The sequence below is a fragment of the Cinclus cinclus genome, chromosome 13, assembly GCF_963662255.1.
Source record: "Cinclus cinclus chromosome 13, bCinCin1.1, whole genome shotgun sequence".
Taxonomy (NCBI): Eukaryota; Metazoa; Chordata; class Aves; order Passeriformes; family Cinclidae; genus Cinclus; species Cinclus cinclus.
In genome coordinates this window covers 14,254,630-14,270,512 of record NC_085058.1, presented here as the reverse complement: position 1 = coordinate 14,270,512, position 15,883 = coordinate 14,254,630, and positions in this window count along the sequence as shown.

Genomic DNA, 15,883 nt, shown 5'->3' with positions numbered 1-15,883 from the left:
CTGGGTAGCCCAAAAAGTGCTATGTCTGGGTTACATCAGAGGTAAGGATTAGGTGCTCTGGATTACCACCACATTAGGTGCTCATGGAAAAGGAAGAGATATCAGTCACAAAGGGAACGCTAGATTTGGTTATTTGAATATCTCACTACTGGAAAAATTTGGAGTCTGATTTGCTGGGAATTCCCACAGGAGCAACAATCTCCTCTTTGTCATTATTTGCCAGAGCATGGCATTTTTATCAGCTTGCTAGTGAAATGACTCCAGCTTCTTTAAGAACATTTTCAACTACAAAGCACCTATAAAAGACCCTCTCTGCAGTGATTTTTGAGTTAAGAAGTATCCAATGTCTCCTTCCTCTTTGCTCCTTATGCTGTGCCACTCGGGAGCTGAACTGCACCAAGTTTTGATTTTGGTTTGGGTTTAGTTTTGTTCTTGAGGGTGTTGACTTTGGTTTTTTCCCCTTTCTGAATTAAGAACAGGAAATCAATTTAAAAGAACAACAGCAAAAAATAGCACTTCTATGGTGAGGACATGTGAGCAGAGGATGGGTAATGCTTAATGAATACAGGGCTTTGCAAATATTTTCACCCAGAAACAATGTTCTACCACCTGTAAATAGCAGCAATTCAAACAGAGAGCTCAAGCTCAAAAATAAATACATGAATCACTGTTTTTATTCCTTAGTCACATTAGTTACTAAATCCACGGGAACTCCAGTTCTTCCACTCTCCTGGTTGGGTTGGGAAAAGCAGAGGTGTAAGGCCAAAGGCTGACTCAGAACAGCAAAGTAAAGCATACACGTGACAGAAGGGCTTTCAAGAGCCATTCTCCATGCACTCTGCTTTGTTCTTGTTAGAGTTCTTCTCAGGCTCTTGTTGAGTACTCACAACTTTAGAAATGAGGTTTGGTTTGATCAAAATTAAAATGAAGCTTTCCAGCTAAAGGAAAGTCTGGGAGTCTGTGTCTCTGCGGTGGTTCTGCTGGCTGGTGTGGAAAAGGATGCAGTAGGGGTCTGATCCCAGCCATGGATGGCTGTGGGACTGCACTCTTCCATGTTGCCATCACTGCCTTAGACATCCTTTTGGCTGGCTGCAGGAGAACAGTGCAGGTCCCAGCTCACCAGGGAGGCTTCTGGAACATCTCCCAACATGCCAGGAATGGCAGCCACAACACAAGTTTTTATTCCCACATTTAGCCCCATAGAGAAGCACTGTTGGTGGTTTTGGCAACAATGAAAACACATGGGAAAAAAAGGGTTCTTGGGAAAGAAAATGGGGAGAAATGAAAAGGAAGATCCTGAGACTGCATTTCTGTCACCCAAAGGACAAAGAGAAATAGGCGTTGCTAATTAATGGGTGTTTTTAAACATGTAAAATGTTCTATAAAGTCTCCTTTGAGCAAGAGCTGCCCTGATGCGCTGGGGAATGTTTGAGCCTTTTCAGGTCTCAGCTGGCTCGCTCACACCTTGGCCCTGCCGAGCCTGCTCCTGCAGAAGTGGGGCATTCATGCTCCTGGAGTGTTAATGATTTCACCCACCATAAACCCAGCCACTCGACCACGCACTCCACGGACACACACCGAGATGAAATGCTCCTTTTGAAGGCCAGGAGGACAGGACTGAAGTTTCTTCCTGGGAGAGTTTTATCTCCATCCCAAGGGAGGTGCCTATGGGAAGCATTGTTTCATTCCTGCCAGTCACAGAAAATCTATCCCTCTTAGCCTCCTCACTGGTGTTGATATATTTTAGTGTATTTAGACAGCCCTGGGCTCAGGAGGCTGTTAATGCCTGACCTAGAGCATTTTCTTGGCTCCTGCATTGTGAAAGGGGCATGGGGGCTCTGTACAGCAGAAATGCCAGCACTGAGGGGCAGAACACCTTCTCATTGCTGAGCTCTCCACCCCAGGCACACACAGTTAATTTCTTCCTCAAGCACTCTGCTGACAAATTTTACAGGAGGCTGGGAAAGTAATGAAAATAGTCTGCGCTGCATGTTTATTTGAAAAATACTATAAAACCCCCTGAATAATTTTCTCACTGAGGTGATCTGACCAGCCCGACATGGAATGCTTAAGTGGGTAACAGCCCCAGGCCTGCCTGCGTCACCCATCTGGGCATGATGCTCTTTGCTGCTGGTGCTGCACCAGCCATGCCTGCAGGTAAGAGAGAGTCTGCTCCTGGCTCTGGGCTGCTCCCTTTTACATCCAGCTGTGGGATTTACCATGTCCTTGTCAGGATGACTGGTGCACTGCAGTGCTCCATGATCCACTCCCCTCACCCAGAGCACGGGATACAGGGAATGAACCTGAACCAGGAATGCTCCTGCACTGGGAGATTCTCATATGGTGACTTAGGATAGCAAAGCATCATCCCAAGGTGATGTGAGTCAAGGGGAAAGGAGGCGGCAAGGAAAAAACAGTATTTTCTTTCTGTTCTCAAAGAAAGAAAATTATGAAACCATTCAGATGTGGTGATTTAAATGTAATCCTGTCTTGGGAGCCATCCCTTCAGATGAAACTTCCTCTCCCTAAAGACTGGACATTTGCAGCTCAGAGGAACTACAGATTCCAGTGTGCAGTGGTCCATCTCTCCTTCTGGAAAGTGTGAAGGAATTGTGGATACTGCTGGATTGAAGTATTTTCACTAGTTAGGCTCCATGTCACTACAGGTGTTTCTAGAGCTTTTATCCTCGCTCCATCCACTGACCTCAGAAATATTCCCCTCTGTGATACACCAATGCTTTTCCCTCAGATGTTAACAGCAGGAAGATCCAAACCCACCATCTCCACTGGGACATGATGGTTCCCTTCCAGCAGATCCTTTATGGATAGCCTGGTGCAGTGAGAGGTGGGACTGAGAACTGGTGAAGAGCAAAGGTCTTTTCAAAGAAGGGGATGGGTCGTAGCAAGTCTCCTGGAAGCCTTCTGGAAAACCCTTGATCCACAGCAGTAAAGGAGGAGGGGAGCAACACCTCCATAAAACTACATGGTTCTTTTAGGAGGGAGGGATTTCTTTCATGGGGTAGCTGAGATCAGAGTTTGGACCAGTGTGTAAGACAACAACTCAGGTTCTCCTGTGCTTCAAGAGGACCCAGCAATGCTTCTTCCAGCGACCAAAGCTCTTTCTACCTCTTCTGCAGCAAGAAATGCCAGTGCTCTGCCTTCCCACATCAGCACCTCTGTGAGACAAGGAGCAGCCTCAGGAGGATGGATGAAACCCCTTAGCTGCTGGCACCTTGAACAGGACGTGTCACTTCAGTTCAGGAAGGGGACACACACTGCAGACTTCCTGAGCAAACAGGGAACTCCATCCTATGCCTGACACAACCCCTCCAGCCTCCTTTGCGTGATCCACCCTGTCCCCTCCATGAGCCTGACCATCTGCCAGCCTTCCTGCCTGTGCCTCCCATCCCCTCCTTCCTGCCTGCCCAGATAGGCTCTCCCACTGAGACAAAGCAAACAGCTTCTGTTTATTCCCTTTCCTCCATCTGTTAGGGCATAAAATGAGCTCACTCCACCATTTTTCCCCTTTTTTCCCCCCTTTTGCCATACTGAAGGAGCCATTCTCCACCGAGCCAAGGGACAGCCACTTGCACTGCTCCACTGCAGATGTCCACACTGAGACAAAGAAGATCGTCCTTGGTCCAAAGAAGAAGATTTAAAAGCAAACAAAATCTTTCATTTGGCTTCAACACCTCCAGATATTTGTCAGAGGAACATAAACCCAAAATACTGACACATCTATTATTGACCTTCCATGGGTTTTTTTTGTTTTTTTAATTATACCTGTCACCCAAATGAATTAAGAATGGACTTTTCAACAGGAGGAAAATTTTAAAAACCCCAAATACTAATATCATTCTCTACTAAGCTGGACAGCCTCACACTGAACACTGCAAAGCTCTGTGGGATGTTGGGTCTGGGATGAAATGGGAAAACATCACAGCTCCCTTGCACAGCTCCTCCAGCACACAAAGCCACTGTTATGGACCTATAACATGACACTCATGATGTTTGCTCTGTTCCCACACAATTCCCTGCAACTTTCTGTGGAGCTTAAGCATGTTAATCCTGCATAAATACATAAATTGGTTATTTCATAATGAAACACTCTGCTCATATTTTTCTAGGAAGAAATGGTTCAAGAACAGCTGGGGGTGGGGAGGGCTGAAGGTTCATTCCTTTTTCTTTCTATTTACCCAAGTCATATTCTCTGTATGCAACATCAGATTAAGGTGTCCCTTGCAAGACTAGAGTAAGATCCCAACAGGGACTTGCAGCAGAGCCACATTCAGCATGACAGTGTTTCTGTGACAGCGTGACAGCTCCCTGGCTGGATGTTCCTGCTGTGCTGTACGTGAGTCCCACCTCACATATTTCATCAATTCTCCCTGCAAGCCTCCCCCATGGGAACTTGGGAGTGTGTTTGCCACATCTAGAGGTGGCAAAACCCACCCCAGCACCTGAGAGCAAAAAGAGCTGCTGGAAGCATTTCTGCACTGCACAGGCAGTTCTCAAAAGCCAGCAAGGAACCCAAAACTCCTAATTTATTTTTTTTTTTATAGTGGGTGGGGGTGGGAGGAGCTCTCCCACCCCCACCGCGAGTTATCCAAGGTGAGTCTCAACTATATTGGTCTGCTTCCAAATAAAAAAATATCTTTGCTTACACATAGTATTTATATGTTCCTCCACCCTGGTTTTGGCTCCTTCCCACTTCTCTTCAGAAACTGGAGGCTGAAAAGGGCCATTCAGGGAGGCTCGGCAGCAAACAGGGCTCCAGCCCCTCTGCCAGCTAGCTCCCTGCTCCAGAGTGAGCACAACAGATTTTCAGCAGGAAAAAAGGCTTTCTTGGCCTGTGTTAAGATTTTCACTTCTCACACTCAGATTATGCTCCCTTGAGTTTGTTCTTTTTTTTTCTCTCCTTTCCTCTTTTGATACTAATCATTGTAATAGAGACTAGAGCAGCAGCCAGGCAGCAGAGCTGCAGCTCATGTAAACTCCAGCTGAATTCTGTATATCCACATAAGCCTGAGGAAGCAGCACCTCCTTCCCACGACCCCGCTTCTGAGATTACACTAAACTGACGTAGGTAGCCCTTGGTTTCTGCTCCTGAAACATATTTCTAGCTGGTTTGCTACCAATAAGTGCAAAATGGAAAATAAACATGAATATGCATTTCCCTGTTGTGGATTTGAGTATATGATTCCTTTGTGAGTTTTTTTACTTGCTGGAAACGGAATTTCTTGCTCTCTATAGTATATTAACTGTCCTAGTTATCAGATCTTCAGCCAGGACAAAACAGTGTGGCTTCACTTATTCACTGGAGCATGGCTGATTTGCATTTCACAGCCAATTCATCTCTCAATTCCAGCCCCCTACAGGCTTGTATGGACACGCTTCCAGTGTCTCCATAATTGCTATGAAGCTGTTTTTCAGGGGAAATTTGAAATCTCTTCACTGTACATCAACTCTCTAAAGATATTCTTAGAGTCTTGGATTGATACCCTCTACTTATCAGTGCAGGTACACTGGGCAGAACTGGGACAGAAGCTTTTCACTGATCAATTCAAAGATAAGATGAACCTGGTGGGAGAAGCACATGGAAAACTCTGGAACACACAGAGTGACCTTGATCCTTTTGCCAAATCACCAAGCCAGGCAACTCCACAGCTGCTGGTTTTTAAGCATGTCACTGGGATCAAAACTGGGATTTCCCAACTCCTGCAACCAAAAATACTACCAAATTGTAATGGCTTTTGGACATAGTCAGTGTCAAAACAGAGGGTTCTGCTCTAGAGAAAAGATGTGTTCCTCTCCCAGAACTTCTGCTGGCTCTGCAGGAGACAACTCTTCTGCCCTGAAGGCACCAAGGTCCATTTGCTGTGATTCAGGGTCCTGTTTGTTGTACACAAACACTCCTCCAGCCTTTGGGAACCTGCAAAAATATTTGTGAGTGCAATGATGGTACACACAGCATCACAATGATCTACTTGTGAAGGAAATGTCTATAGAGAAGCATGTCATTATTGTCCTGTTTTTGAAAATATGCTTTATATAACCAGGGCACAGGACTCTGGTGGTCAATTGCCAAATGTAGATCCCAGGTGAGTGAAGGATGCAGCACACTGATTACCCATGAGCTGGCAGGCGTGATTCAATAACTCCTTAAAAACATGAAGGAGAACATGCTGAGGGCCTGGTCCCATGCCAGGGTTTGTGGTGAGAATGCCAGGATGCTGAACAGCCATTCCCATCAATTCAATCCCAAGCTGCATCTCCTCTCCAGGTGGACTGAGACAAAGAAGCCAGAAAGTGAAGCAGGGTTTCTGCAAAATTTTGCACAGGAAACAAGGAGTAATGGCAGCCTGGGGGAAGCTCTGCAATAAACCAAACTATGGGAAAGGCACAATGCTCTTTCTTCCCACAGCAACACCCAGAGCTACACCATCCACAGAGGACTGTCATAATTCCCAGCCCATCTTTCGCTCTCCAAAACATCCCTGGAGCAAAGAGTGCTGGTATCTGCCCTGATGTAACCTGACCTTGTCCTGGTGAGCTTGGCAGAGCAGCCCCTCAAGAGCAAAACCAGGCCACAGTGTCTCCTTGGCACCTACCACAGCACTCCAAGTGCTGCCCAGTCTCAGGCATCTTACAGGCTTTTCTTCTCCCCATGTGCTTGCAATGTGTGTTTTCTTTGGCCGCCTCGCCCCAATCTCCTTTTCATTTCTAATTTTTGTATTCAATCATTTCACACACAGCAATTGGCTCCAGTTGGAGCAGACACAGGTCCTCACTTGTTCCAGCCAGAACCATAGACCACAGAGTGTTCTAAGTCGTGAAGAGGAGGAAAATGCTGACAGAGAAGAAGCGACTGACAGACCCAGGTAGATAAAGAATAAGGTGAGTGGAGGGGACTGGTTCATGGGGATGCTGGACCGAGGGGTTCGTGGAGCTGGGTGAGCTCCACTTTCCTCAAACAGCTTTCTGTTGTCCACCCCAAGGAATATCATGTTTTTTTTTAAACCCCAGTAAATCACAAATGCCAGCTGAATACAAAACGCAGTGTTGTTCGTGGTTGGGTTTTTCATCCAGGACTGGTTTTGACTGTATTCTTCCTGTTTATTGTCACTTGTGTGTGCGTTAGCTGGTGTCAGCATGCTCCAGTGAAATGAGGCACTGGTGGTTTGGTTTCCTTGCTCTTCTGCAGGAAATGTGGCAGCCTGGTCCTGTTGCTCTCTTCTGCTTCATCATGTAAATGCAGAGGTTGTGATGGTGTCTGTGCTAAAAGCCATTACAGTACTGGACAGAAGAGATGTACCCAAGACCATACAAGGACTGCAGTGAAGGTAGGCACATGATCCAGCTCTTCACCTCAAGTACAGCCTCTGTCCTCACACAGGGACAAGAAACTCATTGCCATGCAAGCCACTGAGAGAACTTTGAAGGGGTAAAGCCCTGAAGTGGCCATCCACCACACTCTGCACCCCACTCTGCATCTGCACTGGGACAAACCTTGTAATCCAATGGCAATGTACAGGTGCACTGAAGAATTAGATAACATCCTCTCTCCTCCTTGAAGTGTTTATTGTTTGTGAAATGTCTACTGTGGCACACTGCCACCTTGGTCAAGCAGGATTCTATAATGATCTTCTTAAGCATCAGTGCTCCCATCTATAATGCCACCAATGTCCTTAGGACTAGGTTAAAAATCTCCAGGTCTTAAGGCTAACATGGTTTCTCAAAATCTTTTCAATTTTTCCTTTGAGAGATAACTTACTATTTACTTCCATTGATTTTACAGCATGGAAGGGTCCCATTATGAAATAAAACACCTCTGACCAAAGACACATACTGCTTCTGAAATGCTGCCCAAACACAGGCCAAAAACTACCTCAGCCACTCAGAAAGGCTCAGAAATGAGCCACAGAGCTTGTTCCTGCCCTTGGGGAAATTCCCAACCTCCTACTTTGATCACCATCTTTCTAAACCTAGTGTGACAAGCAGAAGAAAGGAGATGCTTTCTGAGAGGGAAAAGACCAAAGTCACCCCTGTGACTGTGGTAGCCTGGCACTGGAGGAGTTAAACCAGCAGCACCTCTGAGGGGCTGCAATCCACAAAGGTGTGTAAATGACAGCCAGCCCATCAGAAGTGCTGAGTTTGCCCAGGGACTGCTAAATTCCTGCCTCTCCCCATGCAGTTGACATCTCCATCCCCACCAGCTTGCTGGCTGCCTTCCCTTCCCTGCAGAGCTGGTAGAGACAAATGAAAATACAGATGACTATGAGGGAGAATACGCTCTGGAAAGGTGGTTTCTGGCACAGGAGGGTTTGCCATGTCACGGGCACTTCTTGGCTTCAGCCCTACAAACAGCTCCCACCGAGGTAGCCAGCAGGCTGCGAGGAGGAGGATGGAAAAGTACCAGGGAGTGCTCGCTCCCAGCCCTCCCCCTGCTGCGGGGAGCCCTGCAGACACCCCCCACACACACCCCCGATGTGGTATTTAACACAGGGCTGTGGGGACTCTGGGGCTCCCAGAGGGCACAGCCCTCGAGGGGTCACAGAGCCCTGCAGCGGGAGCGGGGAGAGCACAGGGAATACATGACCTGGTCTTTGCAAAGCTGCTTTGGAAAAAGCTCTCCGGCTGGCCCTATTCCCACAGCTGATCCAGTACATTACGAGGACAATGTAGGGGTCACTTGGACAGTCTCAGGATTTCCAAGCCTGTCTGCAGGGAAATGTGTTAAATCTTTAGACAGCTCTTACCAAACTCTAAGCCCAATAAGCAGTAGATGCCCCAGAGAGGACAGACAGCCTGATCTGAGAGCTGGATGAATATTTTGCAGTCACTATTTAAAAATGGGACTTGAGCAATTTATAATGAAGCAGTGTCACCAGCTGGCATCTGAAAAGCATTTCCTCTCAATCAACAAGCAGGAGAGAAACTGGAAGGAATTTTGTGAAACCAAATTTCATTTGCCTTTATTTATAAAATTATTTCCCAGCTCAGCAGCTGAGCAGCCTCAGAATCGGTTTTGGGATCAGGGTTCAGATCAGTATCCCCTGTTTTACCCACAGCAAGTGCCTTAAGCCCTGTTTGTGGTGTGGTATGGTGCAAAGCTTGCCAAGCCAGCACCTGTGTATGAATATTGGCAGTGGAGTCATGCCCATATTTTCTTAAGCTGATGCTATGTAGGAGATAAGAAAATTCAAATCTCATGTTTGTGGCTTCATGCAGCCATGCAGAGAAAGAGAAACAGCTTTTCTCTACCTCTGAATCTGATTTGCCCATTATCTCCCAGCTCCTGTCCTCCAGCCTGGGGAATAATTGGGAATACAGATCTCTTTATAATTCTCCTCCATAAGCACATGAGTCAGAGCTGCTGCCTTCATTTGCAGGTAATCACACTAGTGAATGCAGCCACACTAGTTCCTTGCCTTTTAGCATCCTTAGAGGAGGTCTTTGAAGTTTTAATGCTTTGGATCTGAATTAGTTCTTTCAGCTTATTATTTATGGTCATTTCTCCCAACCTGAAATGGGTCCCACAAACTCTCTGGTAAGCTGGATGAGAGATCATATAGTTCCAAGGGAGTTTCTGGAAGTGTCACTGCCTTCTACTCAAAACAGCATCATCAAGAACATTTAGCTTCATGATTTTCCTGTCATTTAATGTCACAACTACCCCTCTCATGCCTCTGCAGATGTTGAGTAGTCCTGGGGCCCGTGCAAGTCACTGTTCTCTGTCACAGAAACACACTGTGCAAAGCATGTCCCCTCTGTCTGGGCAAAGGGAGGGGAAGGTAACATGCTGCATTGCTGCCCAAGTGATAAATCATTAAACTGGTTCCCTGTTCAGCTTCACTGGGCAGTAAGCAGTCAGTTCTGAGTTCACTCCTCAGTTTTCATTACTCCTGTGGCTCTGCTCTTCAAAGGCATTACCAGCACGTACCTGTACTAGGGCAGTGCTGCCACTCCTCTTTCGTAATAGGAAATCCAGTTACTGAGAGGACAGGACTCACTAGAGGCCACAATGTCCGCTCAGAAGCAATGCAGGGAACTGAATAGGTCAACACTGTATGACACAGAGCATCCTTCCTCCTACCAGGGTGTAGGTAACCCATGGAGGGAGCAGCACTGCAATTTATGGCTGCCCCTAAGTACAAAGTACTTAATGCAACTTGAAATCTGACTCATACCAGTCCTTCGAGTCATTTATGAGTGAGTGATCCTGGTGTTGGATAGCAGGAAAAATTTCTTCACCAAAAGGACTATCAGGTGTTGGAACAGGCTGCCCAGGGAAGTGGTGAAGTCACCATCCCTGGGAGTATTTAAAAGTTATGTAGATGGGGCACTAAGGGATATGGCTTAGCGTTGGGCTTGGCATTGCTGAGTTGATGGTTGGCTTTGATCATCTTAGAGGTCTTTCCAACCTTAATGATTCTGTGATTCTATGATCTCCCAATGCCACCAGTGATCCTGCTCTTGTCTCTGAAGATCCTGGTGTGGTAACATGGGAGGGGAGGGAATTGGAGAGCAGCACTCCTTACACCTCCAACCACCTCACCAAGCCCTCAGCTTTGAAAATGCAGGAGAAGCAGTGGTGTCTCCATTAGATGCCATGGGTGGCTGTAGCCTGACCTGCACTGCCCAAGTGCAAGGCTGCTCTCAAACCCCACAAATAACCATTTAACTCCAGAAAACAGTTTAACTCCCACTGAATTCTATCGAAGGATTGAACAGCGTGTGTCTGTTGAGTTCTACAGGGAAAAATACAAAAGCAGCAAGCAAAGGAGCCTGTTGATTTAGGAAGGGTGACAAGTAGAAAACAGCTGTCCAAGTAAGCCGGGGAGCATGGAGCAAAGTGCAGGGCCCACTCTGAGCCTTGCTAGACAAGAGTGCTCTGTGCACGGGGAGCTGCAGGACTTCCAGTTCTTCCATAAGTCCAGGTCTTCAGTTGCTGCTGCCTGCCAGATGCCTGTGGTCACTAGCTCCAGGGCACTGGCAGCCAGGACAAGATGACCAGAGCTGCCTCTTCTCTCCTCAAATCACAGTTATGCAAATTGCTCACTGGATTAACAAACTGCTTTAAATTAAACATAGATTTTTTTTTCTTTTTTTTTTTTAACCTGAAGGTTGCAATGCTATCTGTGCTACCACTAAGACCAAGAGGGTATGTTAAATTCTCGTCCTCTTGCCCAGGGCCTGAAAGAAAATAATGAACAGGCAGAGCTAATCCAGTTTGTACTCTAAGCCTACACAGTCCTCAGTGTTTTTGTTTTATCACCCAGAAACTCATCTCCATGAACTTTCATGCTGTTTTTCTGATGAATCTTAACCTTCTCCCAAAGGACTTCATCCTTCCATCACTGGTGGGAGCCCTGGACTCATTTGTACCTTCAAACCTTAAACATGAGCGCTGTTTTAGGGCTACTTCTTGCATTCCCATAATATTTCTGCTGCTTTCCTCACACTGGCACTGTTTAATGAGACTGCCTTAAAACCCCTGTAGAATTTCAGGTTAAGGACTTCAGAAACTTTGGTCATTTTAACACCAGAGCACCTCACTGCTTTAAGTTCTGCTCCTGACGTTACTGAAGTTGGGGAGTTTACCTCCTCTCCAGCCAGGACACCTCATGATACCTATTATAACAGATTCACTGATGTTTTTAGGAAGATTCACTGATGAGTTGCTGAAATAAATGCCCAGCAGCTGGAGCAGGGCCTGGAGAAAATACATCCTCCATAAAATCCCTCTCTACAGCTTTTTAGAGCTCAGGTGGCTTTTCTGCTGAGACATTAATGCAATCCTTGGTCTCAAAGAGGGACTTTTCAATAGTCTGAAGTGGACTGTTTAGTGAACTAAGCTCTGGACTGGGAACAAGTCTCCTACATTTCAGCCCCTGGGCTGTCTGCAGCTTTGGTCCTGTCCTTCAAAGCCATTGAGTCAGTTTTTCATGTGTTTCTGTAAAGAGGCTGCTCTCAGGCCTTGTGTGCACTGCCAGCGGCACAGCCAAGCACATTTATCCCAGGTAGCTTTAAATGAGTTTCCAGGAGTGCTGGAAGGAGCCCAGCCCCAGGTGTCCAGCTTTCAGTGCTGTGGGCTCAGCCCTCTCCCCCAGTAAGGAGCCAGAATCCAGGCTCACCCTAGGGAGCTGGGAAGCTCTCAGTGCACCAGCGTCACCAGGAAAGACATCCCACTACACCACTCAGCCCACAGTCCATATCACCACAGTCTGGGGGTTTGACAGTCAGGGCCACCTAAATTAAGAGCCCCCTTAATTTAATGTGTGAGTGCAGTAATACAGACCTGCCCAAACTCTGCTGCCTGCTGCACCTTCAGCCCTTCCTCCCACACATGCACCTGGCCAGGCAGGTGCTTCTCCAGCCAACCCAGCAAGGGGAAATGCATCTCTGATCAAATCTTAAAATCTCCTTTTCTCCTACTCTTGCTTTTTCTCTGATGGTATTTTTTGGTCCCACTGGACTCTGGAACTTGGTGCAGAGGTGTCTGATGTGTGAAGTGAAATATGAAGGCAGCCACAGGTCCTGCAGTCAGAATCTGTGAGTCTCCAACAGCAGCAGGTCGGCAACTTCTCAGAGGACAGCGCTAGCAATCACCCCAGGAAAGAAAATTCCGTCTGAGTGTGTTTGAGGTCAGTCTGCTCTGAGCTCTGTCAAGCATCCCATTGAGGCTTCAGCTCTTATTAACCAGTTCCTTCACTCCCCTGCAGCTCAGGGTCACGCCTAGAAAGGAAATCTCTGTCTTTACACACTAAATTCCCTCAGCAGGAGCTCCCTGCAGTGCAGACTAAGGCCCCATGGAGAGGTTGGATCCAGGGTGGGGGAGGCAAATATAATTTTGTACAGAAATCCAGAAGCTATTATGCCAGACCAAGCTCTTCTTCATCCAGCCTCATAAATCTCATGTTGTTTCTTTTGCTCTACTGAAAAGTGACCATTTATTCCCAATCAACCCAAATTCTCTCATCTGGATTCTGATCCTGAATCTCTGATTTTGATCTTAAGGCAGAAGTTTCCCCCCAGCTCTCTCCAGGTTCGCTGCTTTGAGAGACCTTAAAATAATTGAATAGTTGTTTCATGTTATATGCTTGTAGTCATTTGCCAAGTGTTTTTCAAATTAGTTGGGTTTCAGAAAGGGCCCTTGAGTTACTCCTTGTCACATAGAAAGGAGACAGTTTTCCTCTTATGCTCAAGCTGCCTTTAAGGTTAAAGTGATGCAGGCAAGATAAAATTAAGGTATCTTTGTTACAAGACTGTCAGAGAGGACAAAAGTGTGAGAGTTTGGCAGGGCCAGCAGCAGGGAGGCGATGGTCTCAGCATCCTCTTGAATAAATGGCAGGAGCATGCTGGACTCTCATTGTGAGTGCTTAGGGACTACCAGCCTTGAGCTGGGGCAGGGATCATGCACCTGGCCTGGGTATTGAATGCCCGAACCAGTACTGTGGTCAGTGGCTCTGTGGGAAGGACCCCTGGGGTATGAAGCAGCCCTGATCCCAGGCAGTGGGAAGGAAGGATGCTTTGGGACACTCGCTCTCCAGCTCTCCCTTTCCCACCACTCCTGCTGTCCTGTTTTGCTCTGGTGCCTGCTCTCTTCTGCATGTGGTGTGCCACCCTCTGCATGGATGTGGCAAAAGTACTTTCCTAAATCAGAGACACACTAGCAGCTTATTTGCCCACGTCAGCAGAGAAAGAATTAATGTCACAAACCAAGCTGAGCCCTAATGGACATGGAAAATTGGCAAAGAAGAGAGTGCCATAATTGCAGCAGCTGCAGCAGCATGGAGCAGTGCTGCCCAGAGACACGCATCAAAGGAAAATCCCTGCCTATCTGGCTAGCTCTGCTGTCAGCCCTGTTTCCCTCCAACATCTTTTGTCTCCTGCCCTGAGGCTACCATGAGCCAGCCCTTCACCTCTGCATCCAGACTGGGGCTTTAAACAAGGGCAGAGTGGCAGTGAAGAGACAGAGGCTGCCTGAGTGTCTCTGGGGCTACCAGGGGTGGGTGCTGTCCTTCCCTGGCCCCCAGCCAACTCCCCACAACCTGAGCAGTGTTAATAGGGATGCCTCTTTGGGAACAACTGGAGCCAGGGCTTTTCCAGGGCTGGCATGAGTCAGGGGACCAAGATGAGAGCCACACACAGGGCAAATGGAAAAATCCAACCAGCACACCTTGCTGGTGGCTAACAGAGGGTTATTCTTGGCCACCTTCACCCTGTGCCAAGGAGGAGTTCTGTAAACACTGTGCCAGGGCCTGCCCTGCCTCCTGGTACCGCTTCCCAATTAATCAGCATCCTGAGTTACAGGCAACAGCTTAGTAATGGGAATGAACACTCATTTGCTTCATCATTTTCCCAGTGCCCAGTTCTCCTTGGCCAGCAGGGGTTTGATGCATACCATGTTCTTCAGGTCCATTTCAGCCCTGGCAGCACCAGTGCAGCACTTTCACCTGTCACAGGTGGGTTCCCTGGGCAGATCCTCCTGCCTTAGCCCGAGTACCTTTCCAGTCCCTGCACTAAGCACCAGACACTGCTCCTTCCTAATGGCTAATAGCAACCACCACAAACAGGCTTCACTCCTCTCCTCAGCAGAGCAGGAAATAAACAGCCCCAGTATATATCTGCCTTCTGCTGCAAAGCTGGCACATGGAAAAACAGAGGGAACATGAGCTGGGAGTCAGGGATGTGCACAAAAAAAATTACCTTACAGATTGAAGAGAGAAGAAGCTTCAGGAGACCCTAAGAGATTTTCCAGCAGGGAATATTGTGCAGGTATAAAGTTCAAAAAGGACAAGAGGCCATATGAGTTCCCAAGAAAAAGGGACAGGCACAACTTGAGTGTAGTGTAGAGTGGCTTTTTGCATTGCTTTACTTCCACAGCCCTCCCTGCTCAGTCTCCCTAAGTGTGTGTCCTATGCCAAGCACCACCCTACAGCCAAAGAACACTCGTGGCAGCTGAGGTGATGCACAAACAATGGAGCTGCTGTTGAATTCCTGAATTATACCAGCTCACTTGTGGAATAATTAAATATACTGATGTCCCTGTCAAGGATGAGGAGCCCAGGTCATGTCACTTTGCCCCTCAAAGTCAGTGGCATTGCTGTGAATATAACCCAGGAGCCCATGCTCTTCCCTCTGCCAAGCACCAGGCACTGCTCCTCCCTGATGTCTAATAGCAACCACCACAAATATGCCTCACTCCTCTCCTAAGCACAGCAGGAAATAAATGGCCACAGTATATTCGTGCCTTCTGTAGAGCTGCTGTTCAGCCCTGGTGTTGCCCTCAGGTAACCTGGGAAAAAGTGGCTCTTGTATGACACCCAAGACATTGCTGGCCATGGAGTGATGTAAGCTTTAAAAAGCAAACAAGCAGAAACAATAAGGAAGACAAACCAGCCAGCAGCAAGCACATTATTTTCATAGGAAACAGCAGGATTTGTGAGCAGGAAAATCTAAATTCTGCTTCCCCTGCTTGGGAACAATTGTACCGTGGCACTGTAGTTGATTTGTGGGCAGCTAAATAAGTGTGAAGCAGAGATTTTTAACATGGCCTTGGGCAGGACTGTGTACTTCACATCTCTGCTTTATAATAATGGTACTTCAGTGTGTCTGAAGTAAAAGGGACACCTCAGCATGGGTGGAGAGCTCAGACAGTTCAACAGTAGGTGCCATGCAATAAAGTACCAATGTGACACATGGACACATCAGTCCTCTACTCCTGAATCAGTGTCCCTCAAACTAGAATAAAACAGAAACTAAAGTTCCTAATTTTCAGGCACTTCACTGAGCCCCAGGGATCAAAAAACACCACCTGAATAAGATCATACTTCACTGACATAACTCTCCTTTTTGACGCAAGCAAGGTCCATCAGGA